This window comes from Tenrec ecaudatus, chromosome 1 (genome assembly GCF_050624435.1).
Source record: "Tenrec ecaudatus isolate mTenEca1 chromosome 1, mTenEca1.hap1, whole genome shotgun sequence".
In the NCBI taxonomy this organism is placed as follows: Eukaryota; Metazoa; Chordata; class Mammalia; order Afrosoricida; family Tenrecidae; genus Tenrec; species Tenrec ecaudatus.
In genome coordinates, this window is record NC_134530.1 from 7,400,785 (window position 1) to 7,417,243 (window position 16,459).

General features: G+C 38.9%; 1 pseudogene; it reads left to right on the top strand.

Annotated features, from left to right (window-relative positions):
- The first annotated feature begins 8,852 nt into the window (after positions 1-8,852).
- LOC142430837 (olfactory receptor 7G3-like) lies at positions 8,853-9,791 on the top strand (annotated as a pseudogene).
- Positions 9,792-16,459: the final 6,668 nt, after the last annotated feature.

Here is a 16,459-nt window from a genome sequence, read left to right on the forward strand (position 1 = left end):
CATTTCTTTGGAATGAACACAAATAATGATCTATTCCAATTGGTTGGCTCTTTCTTAGCATAGACAAGTGAGTGTTTCCAGGGTCCTTAGTGCTTCCAAGGCCTTTGATTTGCTTCACTGTGATTCAGAACATACATTTTTATAATAAAAAATAAGTAATTTGTTTTAACTTGGGAGTTAACAAGCACACACACACTTACATAATTCCATAGGTCAATAAGGCCAAGCAATATTGCATGACTTCTATCCCATTCTTTTCCTTCCTGAAATCCTTGACATTGTCTCCTTTTCACTGCCACCTCCCAATCACCTCCATCTCTGCCTTGGAAACCCTTATTCTACTTGCTCTCCCTAGAGGCTCATGAATTCTGGGCTTCATATACTAAAAACAGAAAAGCATACAACACAGCTTCAAGAGGGTGACATAACTTATGACATAACACATCTGAAATAAACCGTAATATGAACAAACAAAAAAGAAAAGAAAACAGAAAATACAGAAAGGCTTGAAAATCATCGTTCATCAAAGGAGGGACCAACTGAGAAGGTTTAACTGTTCAAGTCAGGTTCATCCTTTGATTTTTCTCTACTCATCTCTCCAGTGCACTCTGCTTAGTAACCACTTTCCTCCCTGCCCTCAATTATGGATAGAGGGAAATTACTATATAGTTCCCACAATGTATATTGGGATCCCACTGGCATCCATAGCCTTCTGCAAACCAGATTATTACCATTTAGGCTCTGATAGTAATCTCTCCTTTGACTTTTGATGATATGATTTACAATCCTTCAGTGACGGATGATGGTGTGCTACTCCCATGTGGGTTAAGTTGACATCTCACTTAGCTGGCTGCTTCCTTAGAGAGAAGCCTTTAAGAACTGAAATGCTATCTGATAGCCAGGGGCCATCTAACATTTTTTTAACCACATTTTCCTATAGTTCCCATGTCACCTGTGTTCCTTTCCCGAGGGTGAGTATTGAGCAGGGGCCTGATGTAAGAATTACTTGTTCTTAAGTTGGAGCTGTGATTTAATGTGAGCCTAAAACACATTCCTGGTTATATGTCAATTTTATTTTTTTTCTTAATCTTAACTTGACTTTCTTTCAAACCCTCATTGTTAATTACTGCAGAGAGTCTTATACAAACCACTTACCAACACTAATGGGACACAGCAAAGGTAGTTTTCAGAGGAAGTTTCATAGCAATACACACACACCTGAGAAAGTAAGAGAGACTCATGATTGATATGCTGTCAAAAAATTTACAGCAGCTAGTGCAGAGTTAGCAGGTTAATCCTACTAATAGCAAAAAAAAAAAAGAAAGAAATAATAAAAATCAGGGCTGAGATTCAGGAGAGGGAAAATAAGAGAACTATGGGGAAAAATTAATGCTGCTAAAAGTTGGTTCTTTGAAAGGCTAAACCGAAACAACAGACTACTGGCAAACCTTACCAAAGAAAGGAGAGAACAAATTCCAATAGCAAGACTAAGGGATGAAAGAGGGAACATTGTAGCAGGTCCTAATGAAATCAAAAGTATAATTACACAGTACTATAACGGAGTGTCCTCCAATGAATTCAACAATTTGGAAGACATGGACAAATTCTTGGACAAACAATCCCTCCCTAGGCTATCCTCGATGGATGTCAAGCATCTCAACAAACCCATAGCAATAGAAGAAATAGACAAGGTTATCAAGGTATTACCAACCAAAAAAAATCCACTGGGCCAGAGGGCTTCACTGGAGAATTCTACCAAGCATTTAGGGAAGAGCTAACACCAATCCTACACAAACTCTTCCAGAACATAGAAAAAGACGTTAAACTTGCTAACTCCTTCTATGAAGTTAGTATAACTGATATCAAAACTGGGCAAGGATCCCACAAGAATCAAGGACTACAGACCAATATCCCTAATGAACATTGATGCAAAAATCCTTAACAAAATACTAGTCAAAGAATACAAAAGTATATAAAACAAATAATTCACCATGACCAAGTGGGATTCATACCAGGGATGCAGGGATGGTTCAACATACGAAAGACCATTAGTATTATTTGTCATATTGGCACTGAAAACTATAAGAACCACATGATAATATCGATAGATGCAAAAAAAAGCATTCAACAACATGCAACACCAATTCCTGTTTAAGACACTTGAGAAGATAGGAATGGAAGAAAAGTTCCTTAAGACAATACAAGCTATATATGAAAAACCAACAACCAAAGTGGTAGTCAGTGGAGAAAAGACTAACACAATCCCACTGAAAAAGGGGATCAGTGAAGGATGCCCTTGGTCCCCACTCTTATTTCATATCATGCTGGACGTTTTAGCTAACAGCATTAGGAAAAGAAGAGACATCAAATTTATTTGTCTGGGGAAGGAAGAAGTGAAACTATTGTTGTTTGCAGATGATATATTTTACATACGGAAAATCCCAAAAGCACAATAAGGGGAGTACTGGAAGCAATAGAGGAGTTTGTCAGAGTGGCAGGATACAAGATCAACAAACAGAAGTCTGCTGGACTGTTATACACATTGGATAAGACCACAGAAGAGGAGATCAAAAAGGTGGTACCCTTCAAAAGAACCAAACACAAATTGAAATATCTATGGATGTACCCAACTAAAGGACCAAAAGATCTATATGGGGAAACTACAGAACACTATTACAAGAAACAAAGAGTGAGCGACCTCAACAAATGGAAGAATATCCCATGCTCATGGATTTGGAAGACTCAATATACTCAAGACGTCAATTCTGCCAAAAAGCACTCTCTGAGAAAACTGTGCAGATATGGGAAGCTGGAGAATTTGACTCCAGTGGGTAAGGCTTATGCAATTTCTTCATTTATTTATTGAGCTTGGGCATGGGTTTCTAGTTTGATAGAATCTGAATCACGTTGTGGTACAGGTTTTTTTCTCTCTGTAGGTTTTAAAAAATAATGCTACTTTTTTTTTTAAAGGAAGACAATTTTCTGACTTATAAAAATTAGATAAAGTTATAATACACATACAATAAAATTTACCTATTTGAAGTATGACAAATTGTACCATCTGTAATGGCTCCTTTCTGATGGTACTTACTTTAAAGAAGAGAAACGTATCTAAGTGCAAGTGGGTGGATATAATCCCATGATACATCTTCTGCGTCTCTGTCTCTCTTGGGACTCACACCACTGAAGTTCTATAATCCTGCAGTGTTCAAGTCTAACTCAGAGAGAACCAGAAACTGGCCTAAGTCTACGCCCACTAGCTCTTTGGACACGAGACACGGGGCCAGTGGTGAGCTCCCAGGGAAGTAAGGAAGAAGAAAAAAGGTAGGAAGATGACAGCATACAGATGGTCTCGCAGGATCAGGAAGTCACTCATCTAGTGCTCGCCTTCTGTGAGTGGCGCTCCTTAAGGATTGGAGCTACTGTGGGGAAGCAATGACAGCAACATTTATAATGAGGAGCTGTGGAAATTGTGTCCCCAGGGCCACAGAGATCACAAATTGCCCTGCTGTGACCACTCCACTAAATAACCCTGTTTAGTTCAAGAAGAACATATCAGAATCTCTTCCCTGTGACGAGCCCTCTCTCTCTGGAGCTATATGTCTCTTTTGGTACAGCTGTCCTTCTCGACTGGAGAATTCCTCACTGATGGCTCCAAGGTTATCAGAAGGGCCCAGAACACATTTGTTAACGCTGTGGGAAATTGAACAGGATTTAAAAAAAAGAAAAGTGTAACCAGCCGACATAGAGGATATCCAAGAGGTAAGAGCAAGTACAATGGGGTCAGATTACCAAAGAGATTCTAAACCTATCTGTGATCCTCTGGTTTGGATATTTGCTTTCTCTCTTTCTTCCAATTTGAAATCAGCCTTCATTCGTTCCAGTTCCCAAAATGTCCACTAAATTCCAAAGACTCTTTCTCCACCTGAACCTGAATTAGTCCTTTCACAATTTGGTAAGTATTCTCTCATTCTCCCCCAAATACTCAGGATATAAGTGGGGTTGGTGTGGGGTGAATTTGGCTTCCCAGCTTTCCCATTCCTGCTTCCAGACTTTGTTTCTCAAGAGATACGCTTATCTTGTCCCCTCTGTCACCAGAGTGCGAATGATCTTGGAAAGAGTATTGAGATCCATTGATCGACTTTTCTAATCTTTAAATAATTAATAATTAAATACTTCTCTTGGAGGCTCTTATCGAAATCCATACATTCATCCATTTTATCAAGCACATTGGCCCATATGCTGCCATCATCATTTTCTAAGCATTCTCTTCCCACTTCAGCCCCTGATAACAGCTCCCAATTTTCTCCCCATTCCTCTCCTGCCTGCACTCTCAAGATCATTATTTTCATATTCGACATCATTCTCCATTGCCTCTAACCCACTTTTCCATTGTATCTCCCCCTGGGGGAGGCTATAAGTTGATCTTTGTGATGGATTCCCCCTGTCTCCACCCACCCTCTCCTAATCCTTCTGATGTATCTACTCTCATTGTTGGTCCTGCAGTGCTTATCTATCCTGGATTCCCTGGGTTGTAGGCTCTTATCTGGAGCAGTGGGCATGTTCTGGTTTAATCCAATTTGTAAGGTAGAATTGAGGCCATGATAGTGGGGCGGGGCAGAAGTAATCACAAAACTATGGAATATTTTAAATAAGCAGAGCAGCACAGCGAACAGTAAATTCAACAGCCATTTAATCACTTTCCAGAATTAATGCTGATACTTCACCATATTAACATAAACCACCCTTACAAAATAGTAAAATATTACACATACACATGGAATATTCTTTATTATCTTTCTCCTGTGCCCCTTGTCCCGAGTATCCTACCCAATGGCCAGTAGAGTATGGAATTTGGTAGATATTCACCATTGCTAATGTAGCATGTATTTCAGGTGAATATGTCTATAAAATACTTCTCATAGATATTCATCTGTGTGTTTATGTAACAAATCAAAATGTGACAACTGATGCTAGCATTAAAGAGTTGAGCTGAGCTTCTTGAGAAGTCAAAGTCAGGACTGAGATTGCTTAAGATTACCTGAGGACTTCAAAGAGATATGCACCTAAACTCAAATTGGGAGAGAGTATGAGGTGTGCTTTAATTTGATCAGACTGACTAGTGGATTTGAGTCCTTCATTGTCATTTCTTATACTTCTCAGGATGCTTTAAATAGAGCAATAAAATAAGCAATATTAACCATTTTGGTGTATACTTACGTTCCCATCAACTTACTGTGCAATTGTTGTCATTTGCCAAATTAATTTTCTCTTAACATTTAAAAAATACAGTACTTAATTTGTTAAGCTTATACAGAACAGACAAACATTTATATACATCATAATAAAGTTTCCAAATACATGAAATAAAATAAGTATAACTGTAAGGAGAAACTGAAAAAGCACAACACATATTCCAGTAGGCTATTTTGTCTTTTTAATATTTTGCATGGCTTAATTTTATACATCCAGAATTAAATGAAGTGTTTTGATTTTGAACACTTTTTACAAGTTAATTAAAATAGGATGGATGGAGTAATATTGAAACAACATTTTAATACTATTCCATCAGCTGAATATGCCTGTTTATGAGGCATGTTTTGAGTTGTTTCATCCCTGTGCTTCAATACTCAAGGATGGCTTCCTGTGGGTTGTTGAACATATGTCTCCTTTGTCCAAACTTAGGGCATTATTCCTGGGGTAACTTCCTCCTCTGTCATCTCTCTTACCGTCCCTGTTTGGCAGCAGGACTTGTCCACAGAAAAAAGCAAGGACAATTAAAAAACTCATGGCAAGATAGTGCTGATCACTAAGGTGCTTTCCCCTGATTCGTTTCCTATCTTCTCATCATCCTTGTATACTGTGTATCGTACCCAGTTGCCATGGTGTTGACCGCAACCCACGCCTATTCTATGTGTGTCAGAGTAGAAGTGTTTTTTACGGGGCTTTCAATGACCAATTTTTTGGAAGTAGATAATAGCCTTTTTTTTTTTCTTCCTTAGACATTGAGGGGTAGACTTGAACTTTGTAGTTAGCAGGAGGGTATGTTAACATGTGCACCATCCAGGGACCTCACTGGAGATCAGCTACCTCAATCACTACCATCCATATCGATCCTGACTCACAGTGGCCCTTACAGGAGAGGGCAGAACTGCCCCTGGGGGTTGATGAGACTTTAACTCTCTATGGGAGTACAAAGCACTGTCTTTCTCCGACAGAGCAGATGGTGGTTTCAATCTGCTGAACGTAGCGGGAGCAATCTAACGAGAAACCACAACATCTTGGCTACCATCACTAATTATAGAGGGCTTAATTATTTTCACAAAATGATACAAAATGTTAAAATGATTGAGGAAAAACACTGATGGGAGCATATGAAGAAAGTGAAGGAAAGGAAAATCATTGTCACTCGACTATGGAGAGAAATTGTACAGACAGTGACATGAATATTTTCTCCTATTTCTTCACCTCCATTGAATTGGTGAAAGAGAATTAAAAAGAGAAGATCACGTGCTTTTACTATAGAAATTGTAAAAGGAAGCAGTAAAGAATTTAAATCAGTGCCTCATATCTCTCCGAATTGTTTTGCTGTGAGCATAGAGTACACAAAACAATTTGCTCTTCCCGTTGTAAGTGTCAACGTTACTTTGCAAGCATAAATATCCTCGTGTATTTACTTCAACCTCCTTTGACACTCTGGGGACTTATCTATTGAGGGGCTAAGCCTTCGGGTTAAGACATACTGGGACTCTGAAGATACAATTATTTCTATTTCAACATATGCTTGACATTCTCCTGTATTAGCTTGTTAGGACAGCCTTAACAAAGTACCACAAATCGGGTGACTCATAGAAACAGCAATTTCTAGTTTTGTTACTCTGCTGGCTTCAAGTTTAAAATAAGATTGATTCTTAAATGTATTTCTTCTGATGTCTCTTTAGAGTATAATAGTTTAGATTCTGTGTCTTCTTGGCTAGGCCAAAATTCTCGGTGTTGTGGCAATTGAGGCCTACTGATGTAGTGGGTTACACATTGGGTTCCTAAGCACAGGGTCAACAGTTCAAAACCTTCAGCTCCTTTGAGGGAGATAAGTGAGCCTTTCTACTCCCATAAAGATTTATAGTCTGTGTTATGCATCAGAATTGACTCAATGGCAATGAGGGAACTGAAGAATCTCTTTGATGTGACCATGCACAATGCAATCTGCTCCATAACAGGATCTTCTGTGAGAAGGCAACTCGTTACTAGGAGATGAGAGTGGATAAAACCATTACTCTGGCCCAACTCTGATGCAATTGAAAGGAAGCATCCTGGGATGTGTGGTCTTCTTTCTATGTAAGTAAGCACTGTGAAAATCATAACTTGCTTTTCAATGGATTCTTTTGCTTTTTGTTACATCTGGGTCATAGACTTCAGATTCTTTGCACTTGAGCCAATGGCCTGCCAATCCTGGGAGCCAGGAGACCATCATGACCTAGCTTCAGAGAAGGACATTTTAGCCTTCAGATAATGAGAAAGTTACAGCAACATACTTGTTGCGTCAAAAGTTAAGAGAGATATGAGATTGCTACTTTCAAATGGAAAGATTCAGAAGGCAAGAGAAGGAGATGCCCTTGTCCAATGATGGGACAATTTTAGAATGAATATGAACAAACACTGAAATGGGATGAAATAAATTAAATGTAGATAAATGACAAGTGTGCGTAATGTTAGCATCATCTTCTTTGTATAAGGCTGGGAGCTCGTATTTCATTTTCAAAAGCAGTGGATATGGGAAGTCACCTTTATTCTACCTTTCCCAAATTGCTCTTTATAAAAGTATTCCAGCCAATAAATGAAAAATGTATGTATCAGCATTTTGTATCACCTAATGATGGTTGTACTGTTGGGAAACCATAAGGTCAGCTCCCTCCCCAAATGAAAAAATGAGATAGTTAGCACCCCTAAAGATTTAGAGCTCCTTGGAAGCTCTTTATAGGGTTTCTATAAGTCAGAGCTGACTGGACTGGGGTGTGGGGCAGTGAGTTTCATTTTTGTTTAAGAGTGGCTGGATGAGGATTCTGATAACTAAAAATATAGGCTAATCAGTCAGTAGCTACAAATAGGCTTCCTAATGAAAATAACAAATGGAATGTTCGCAAACTATTCAAAAAATGGATTTAAACTTGTGGATCAAAGATGGGCCAACACATTTTTAAAAGATGAAAGCAGTGAATATTTCATACCTCAATTCTGCTGCTATAGCACACAGAAGCCAAGGATTATGTGTCTACAAGGATCCATGTTCCAAGAAAAATCTTTACAATAACTGACAGCAGGCATCATTTGATTGTTTAGTTATTATATATCAACTTGTGTTCTAGAAGATGGCCCTTATCATTGTGTTGTGGGTTTATAATACGCTGAAAGGCCTAGTATAATCTTAAAGAAGAGGATAATGTTTTGTTACTCTTTGATTCTCAGCAAGCAGCCTACACAACCAAGAGCCCCATACCCACACCAAACCATCTTCCAATGAGTTGATGTTAAGCTGTGATGACCCTCTGTGAAGAGTAGAATGATGCTCCCTAAGGTTTTTAATGGATATTTTTTTTCAGAATCAGATCTCCAGGCATTTCTTCTGAGGAGCCCTTGAAAGGTTTCTGAGTGCTTCACCCTGTGCACGACTCAGGAGATTCCTTAAAAAGACTATGTGGTAATGAGAAGAAGCAAAGGGAAGGATAGAGAGGAAAGGGGAGCACAGAACGCATATATAACCTACTTGCCTTCAGCAGATAGATTAGGTTACACAGGTACATTTTTTTTTTACATTTGTCCCCTCCATCTTTTCTAGCTAGGGCAGGGTTACAAGCATGTAAACAGGAAACCGATCAGATACGGCAGAATTCCTGCTCTTGGGACTCTCACGGGATCCAGAACTGCAGCCCCTTCTCTTTGGGATTTTCATGACCATATACCTGATCACTGTAGCTGGTAATCTTCTCATCATCCTGGCGATCTTCTTGGACTCTCACCTCCATACACCCATGTACTTCTTCCTCTCCAACCTGTCCTTCACTGACTTCTGTTTCAGCACCACCACTATCCCCAAGATGCTGATGAACATCCAGACCCAGAACCTGTCCATCAGTTACACAGGATGCCTCACCCAGATCTGCTTTGTCCTGGCTTTTGCGGGACTGGAAAATGAAATTCTCGTCATAATGGCTTTTGATCGATTTGTGGCCATCTGCTACCCACTGCGATACACAACCATAATGAACTCCAAACTCTGTGGTCTTCTGGTTCTGTTGTCCTTCCTCATTACTTTTCTGGATGCCATTCTCCACACTCTGATGACCTTGCGATTGTCTTTTTGTATGAATATTCAAATCCCTCACTACTTTTGTGAACTAGCTCATGTTCTCAAACTTGCCTGTTCTGATAACCTCATCAATAACATGTTGATTTATGTAGTCACCAGTATTTTTGGGGTTATTCCTCTTTGTGGGATTATTTACTCTTATACCCAAATTGTCTCCTCTGTCTTGAAAATCCCATCAACGAGTGGGAAATATAAGGCTTTTTCCATCTCAGGGGCACACTTAATAGTCGTCTGCTTGTTCTACGGGACGGGTTTTGGGGTGTACCTGAGTTCTTCAGGTAGCCACTCCTCTCAGAAGAGTGCGATCGCCTCAGTAATGTACACGGTGGTCACTCCGATGATGAACCCTTTTATCTACAGTCTCCGGAACAAGGACATGATGGAGGCTTTGCGGAAACTCTTCTCCAGGATATTTTCTTCCCATTGACGTGGCAGGGGCTTCAGCATGCAGTAGCTGCAACGTTTCAGAGAGAAGAATCATGAACCCCGGTAACGCCCACGTTCCTGGAAAACAGGGGACAATTGTCTGTGCTGATATAGGATAACAACTCTGGGATGAGACCCCATGCCTTACATTGTATCTCTGTTCTGCTAATAGTTCATTGATGTTTTTTTTTTTAATGATGCAATCTCTAAGTTTAGTTTCCTTATATTTAAAACTGACACACCTGTGTTAGGTCACTATTTGGAAAGACTTAGTGATGTTTGTGCTATTAAAATTTTGTCAGGGCGGACACCTTTAGTTATTAGAAGAGAAAAATCTCATCTCAAGTAGCGACAGGTAGTAAAATCAAGTATCATCTTTCCTAATAAAGAGTTTTCACATAGGGTGATGTAAGCATATAACTGCAGACTTGTGTTTTATTCCCTCGGGTGTTAGTTTTAGTCAGGGCGCTCACCCAGCTGCTTCAATGACTGCAAAAACGCATGGGTCCTTTCCAGACACAAGAAAAATGGCTGCCTCTCCTTGGTGTGCATGCCAGGGAAGGGGATTATTTCCTATGTGTCATCCAGAGGCATTCTCTTCATCATCTGCTAGAATAGAGGAACATTTTTCTGCATTAGTCTCTTCTTGCTTCTGTAAGGAAATACAAATTACAAACTCATTGGCTGCAAACAAATGCATCGTTCCACTGTTCTGGAACTCAGATGGCTGAAATCAGTTCCACAGAGGTAAACACGAGGGCTGACTTGACCTATTGTGAATAGTTTCACAATGAACATTGGTGTACAGGTTCCACTGTGTATTCTGACTTCATCAGTCCATTGGAGTATATCCCTTAGATTGGGGTTTAGGGATCATGCGGGAATTCAATGTCTCCCTTCTGAGGAACTGCAAATCTTTCCCACAGCAGCTTTTTCCAAGTCTACCAGCACTGGATGGACATTTCAGTATCTCCACATGCCTTTCTAACAATGGCTATTCCCATCTTTTAAAAACAGGATCATTGCCATCCTAGTGGGATTGAAATGTTTTCTCATGGTGGTTTTGTTGTTCATCTTTGTTAATGATGCTGACCATCTTTTCCTTAGTTAGCCATTTGTGAACCTTTTTTTGGTGAAATATCTTTCCAGGTTCTTTGCCTATTTTTAAAATTGGCTTGTTTACCTTTCTGTTGAATTCTGTATTGAACTTGAGAATTGTATTCATCATTTCCTTTGTTACAGGTCTGCTGGACTGTGTCATAGGAAATTGTCGTTATTTGGTCGTTTTTGTGCTAAACTGCTGGCATTTTATGAGATTCAGCCACAGTTTATCATGCGTAGTCATATCCTTCCAGAGTTTAGTAAATATGCCTCTCTTTTAACTTTTTAACATTTTAGTCTTTATGTTTGAATTTGTGTGTGGAATGGATTTCTCATCAACTTTCTTTTCAGATGCAGTGCTGTTGTGGGCTAGAGCAATACTTAGTTTGCTAAAGTACACAATGTCCAATCCTTTTTATTGTCCTCTCTATTGTTAGTGGGACCTTTACTAGCTGGAATCTAGTAATATTCAAGCATGTCCCCAATGGGAATGATGTTGGGGGGGCGGGGGGGCTCATGTGTAAGTGAAGCGTTTGAGTCCAGAGGAGTGCCTGTGCTCCCTTTGGGTAGTTGCTAAGAATTTCTGAGTGACAAAACCTATTGTCACTCTCATTAGAAGTTGCTGCTGCCCCTCCCCATTACCATCACATGCTGTCTTACTGTTAAAACCTAACAAACCCTGGAGAAGCCCTGTAGGCTAGAGCTGAACTGCCTCTTTGGGTTTTTGTTGTTGTTGTTTTGGTGTGGGGGGTTAAGATTGTACATCTTTATGGGAACAGGCATTAAAATTAGCAAACTTTGGAACGCTGGTGGCATCCTGGTAAGGAGCTGGGCTGCAATGCAAACGGTGTAACTAGACATGAATACTTTATCGAGAATGCAAAAGGGTGGGAGAAGGAAGGTGGGGAAAGATAACTGATTTAAGGTCTGAAGTAGAAAGAAAATGTTCAAGAAATGTTGATGGTAACATACGTATAAGTGTGGTGAATACAATTGAATGATGGATTGCTAGAAGATTTGTAAGATTCCTCCCCAAAAATGATTAAATTTTTTAAAAAGTCAACAATTTCAAACCACCAGCACTGGATGAAGATGAGGCTTTCTACCTCCATCAACATTTACAGTCTGGAAATTTCCAGGGCTTTTCTGCCCTGTTCCACGGAGTGACTATGAATCAACAGTGACTACTTGGCAGTGAGTTTGGTTCGGTTTTGGTTTCAGTTTCCATCACTAAATCATAATGCCCTATTAAATCTCAATGAGTATAAAACATTTGATGTATTTATATTGTGCTTATTATACTGCTGAATCTTTTCACATAAAATGTGTCATTTATTTTCCTCATTTATGAAATATCTGTTCATAGCATTTCTAGGGAACAATTGATCTTTACCTATTAATTCACAAAGACTCTTTCATTGTAACATGCATTATTTAAGTACATTTCTAGTTTCTTAATTAAGTGTGTGATTTTTTTTGTACACACGTGCACGTTTAATATGAGAGCTTCAAAGATTAGTGGAAAAATGAATTTAAAGATAATGGGTTTTTTTCCTTGAGAATTTTCCTTTAGAGTTTTTATTGTGAATACGGTGAAGATTTTCAGAGCAGATGATCAATTTTACATTCCACAATTCAGAAACCTTTTGTTTCATGTCATTCATTGCAATCCCCTTAATGAAGTAACATTTACTTCACTTTCTTCCTGTGTTTCCTGTTTCCATTCTTCTTCCTTGTCAAATCCTTCTTAAGTCTGTCCTTGTGAGAATACTGCCCTTTTGATCTCCAGTGGTTATTTTATGGTGTGAATACCTCATTTGTGGACTTGTGTTATTGTTCCCTATATAGAATTTTTTAGGGGGGGTCTTAAAGTTGAGCCATGGAGGTGAGTTCAATTCTGAACCTGAAGCGTGAATAAGGACTGTGCTGTTGGCAGTTCTCCCACACTCTCTAACCTGTGAACCTGGTCTCCCTTGTGACTTTAAGTTTTGCTCCATAATTTCTCCCTTAGGAACTTCTAAGTTGATCCTATTTAGAAAAGAAGGTAGCTCACATACTTTTCAAGGCCCCCGTGGAGGGTTAAATTTTTCAATATTTTTCGTAATGCCTTTCCTTAATATTGATTTTGTTAGGTGTTCCAATCAGCTTGGACTCATGGTGGCTCTGTGAACACAAAAATGTAAATACTACTCAAGCCAGCATCATTCTCACAATGGCTCTTTCTCTTGAGCCCAATTGCTGCATCCACTTGGTCAGTCCATCTCCTTGAAGGTCTTTCTCTCTTTGACTGTCCCTCTAGTTTATCAAACATGGTGTCCTTTCTTAGTGACCAACCCATCCTCATAGCATGTCCACAGCACCAAGTGACCCAAAATCGCCCCGTTCTAACCTCTAAGGACCATTAAGGCTTCAAAGAAAATTTCCTCAGCAGGTAATCTTGCTTATTAAACCCTGGCCTACCTTAATCTGAAGAAATTATTAATTTGTCTCTGTATTTTGCTGTATTTTAACTTGAAATTTACTTTTGACATTGATATAAGCATCCATCCAAATGTGCTTTATTAACTAGTGTATTTATTCACCCTACTGTAAGCAATGTACCCACTGCTGCCCTAAAGAAACTGACCCTTTAAGTGGTGTTTCTTTGTCTGGGCTGTCTTTTCTTGTATATCAAAAAAACCCAGTTCTGTGAAGCTGAGTCTAACTGAAGATTATCTCACGAGCTAGTTTTGTGGCCTCTGTATCTGCAATGAGTTCACATGTATTCATTACTGTCGAATAAAAGCTAGACCTAAATAAGTTTTTTTTTCTTGAGCTGAAAAATCAGTTCAATTCCAGAGCTTATTCCACCAAAAAGATATATCTTATCAGAGAATGACTGCTTCTTTCATCATATGCTATTATTTACTCAACAATAACTATAATCAATGATCTCAACTCATGGATAATAATGTGAAAAATATATACACTGAAGTTACTACAATTTTCTTACAATAACATCAAATTGTATTTTTTTTTGAGTCTCTGGTAGCTCCCTGGCAATGTGCTGATGAAATTGTTAATGCTCTTCAGCAAAATTTGACTTGCATGTGAGGTGAATTATATTGTTCTATAATTTGCACATTCTGCTGGGTCACATTTCTTGGGAGTGAACACAAATATGGTTCTGTTCCAATTGGTTGGCTATTCTAAGCATAGACAAGAGAGTGTTTCCAGTGTTCTTAGTGCTTCCAGGGCCTTGGATCTGCTTCACTGTGATTCAGAACTTAATTTTTTATATTAAAAAATAAGTAATTTATTTTAAGCTGGGAGTAAACACACACGTAATATAATTCCACAGTTCAATCACACCGAGCCGTATTGGATGACTGCTATCACATTCCTTTTCTTCTTGCATTCCTTGTCATTGTCTCCCTTTAACCGCCACCACCTCCACCATTGCACCCCTTCCTCAGAAACCCTTATGCTACTTGGTGTCCCTAGAGGTTCATGAATTCTGGGTTTCATATACCGAGAAACAGGAAAACATATAGCACAGCTTGAAGAGGGTGACATAACATATGACGTAACACATCTGAGATAAACTGTAACATGAACAAACAAAAAAGAAAACAAAACAAAAATAAAGTGTTGAAAATCATCTTTCATCAAGAAGGGATCAACTGACAAGGTTTTAACTGTTTATCCCTTTGATTTTCTCTACTCATCTACCCATTGCACTCTGCTTAATGACCACTTACCTCCCATCCCTCAATTATGGATAGAGGGAGATCACTATGTAGTCCCACTATGTATATTGGGATCCCACTCTCATCCATAGGCTTCTGCAAGCCAGTTTTTTTTTTACCATTTAGGCTCTGATATTAATCCGTTCTTGACTTTGGATGCTATGATTTACAATCCTTCAGTGACTGAAGATGGTGTGCTTCTTCCATGTGGGCTAAGTTGACATCTCACGTAGTTGTCTGCTTGTTTAGAGACAAGCCATTAAGACCCCGAATTCTATCTGATAGCCGGGAACCCTCTAATTTCTTCACCACATTTTGCTATAGCACCCATGTCACCTGTGCTCCTTTCCTAAGGGTGAGTACTGAGCAGGGCCTTGATGTAAGAACTAATTGTTTTAAGTTGGAGCTGGGAGTTAGTGTGAGCCTAAAACACATTCCTGGTTTTAATCTCACCTTGGCTCCCTTTCAAAAACACCTTGTTAATTTATGACAAAGAGTCTTATGATCATCCCTCCGGGGCTTAACAACCTTCTACAAACATTGTCTTTGATTAGCCCCTGGTACCACTTTTCAAACCCCTGTTGAAAGGATATTGGCCAAAGTAGGCTAATTTCATATCACAGTGCCTGAATTATTCACTCGTGCAGAATCATTCCTTTCATGGCTGGATGTTATTTACACAAACAATGGGGGTCAATTACTAGGAAAATTTTAAATAATAATCACTGAGAATGTCAGTCACAGGTTGTGATTTGGGACCTTATTGAGGTTCCTAACATCATTAACTACACAGGAATTAGAAAGCCCGGAACATTTTGATCATGACACTCTATGCTGAGCTCTACAGACAAAAACAAACAAACAAACAAACAAAAATCTACCGTATATATTCGTATATAAGCCAAGTTTTTCAGCACAAACACTCCAGGGCTTTGAATGTATGTTTACTCACATCTAACCAATCAGAGCCGTCCTATGACGTGGACAGCTCCAATTCACAGAGGCACCTGCAGTGATTCACTTATGCAGGCAGCTGAACTGGTAAGGATGTGTCTGTGGCTGCGCTCCCTCTCTCCCCTCTGGTCTCTGTGTTAATTCACATCCTGTATTTACCACCCTAGGCTTATACTTGAGTCAACCAGTTTTTCTGGTTTCCCAGGTAATAAATAGATACCTCTGTTTATACTCAGGTCGGGTTATATTCCAGTGTATATGGTATTTTTATTTCTATTGAAGAAGAAAGTATTCAATTTATTTTAATTAGCCAAGAAGATAGGACCAGGAACTTTAAGTTGGACAGTAACAGTAGGAGTGCAGAAGAAGAAGTGAATTAGGATGGAATAGGCACGTCATCGCAGGTTAAAAAGGTTCATGATTGTAGGTTGATTGGTTCTGGGTTTTCTTTCTCTATCTCTGATATGGTTGGATATGACTGATCATCATGCAAAGCTGAGTCACAGTGGCAAGACAATGACAAGGGCCCCACTTTGCCTTACAAAATATAACATTAGAGTCAACTGTCCTTTCCTAGACTTGCCCAGATTTGTTGAAACATAGCCATTTTGTTGGTTTAATGTACTTAAAATTTTGGGGAAATATTCAAAAGAATTTAAGTTACTTCTAAATTTATGTCAGTATTCAGTCAGTTAATGGAGTTAGGGTACTTCCTATAGATGGTTACTTTTCACAAAATACTTTAGAATTTAAATCCCACAAAAATGATAACTTGCAAAGACCACATATTCACAAATTTCATATGATTATAGTTAGCATGTGGTAAGATGAATTGATAAACACATGAAAATACTGAGTTAATTTAGAGATAAAAAATAAAGTAAGT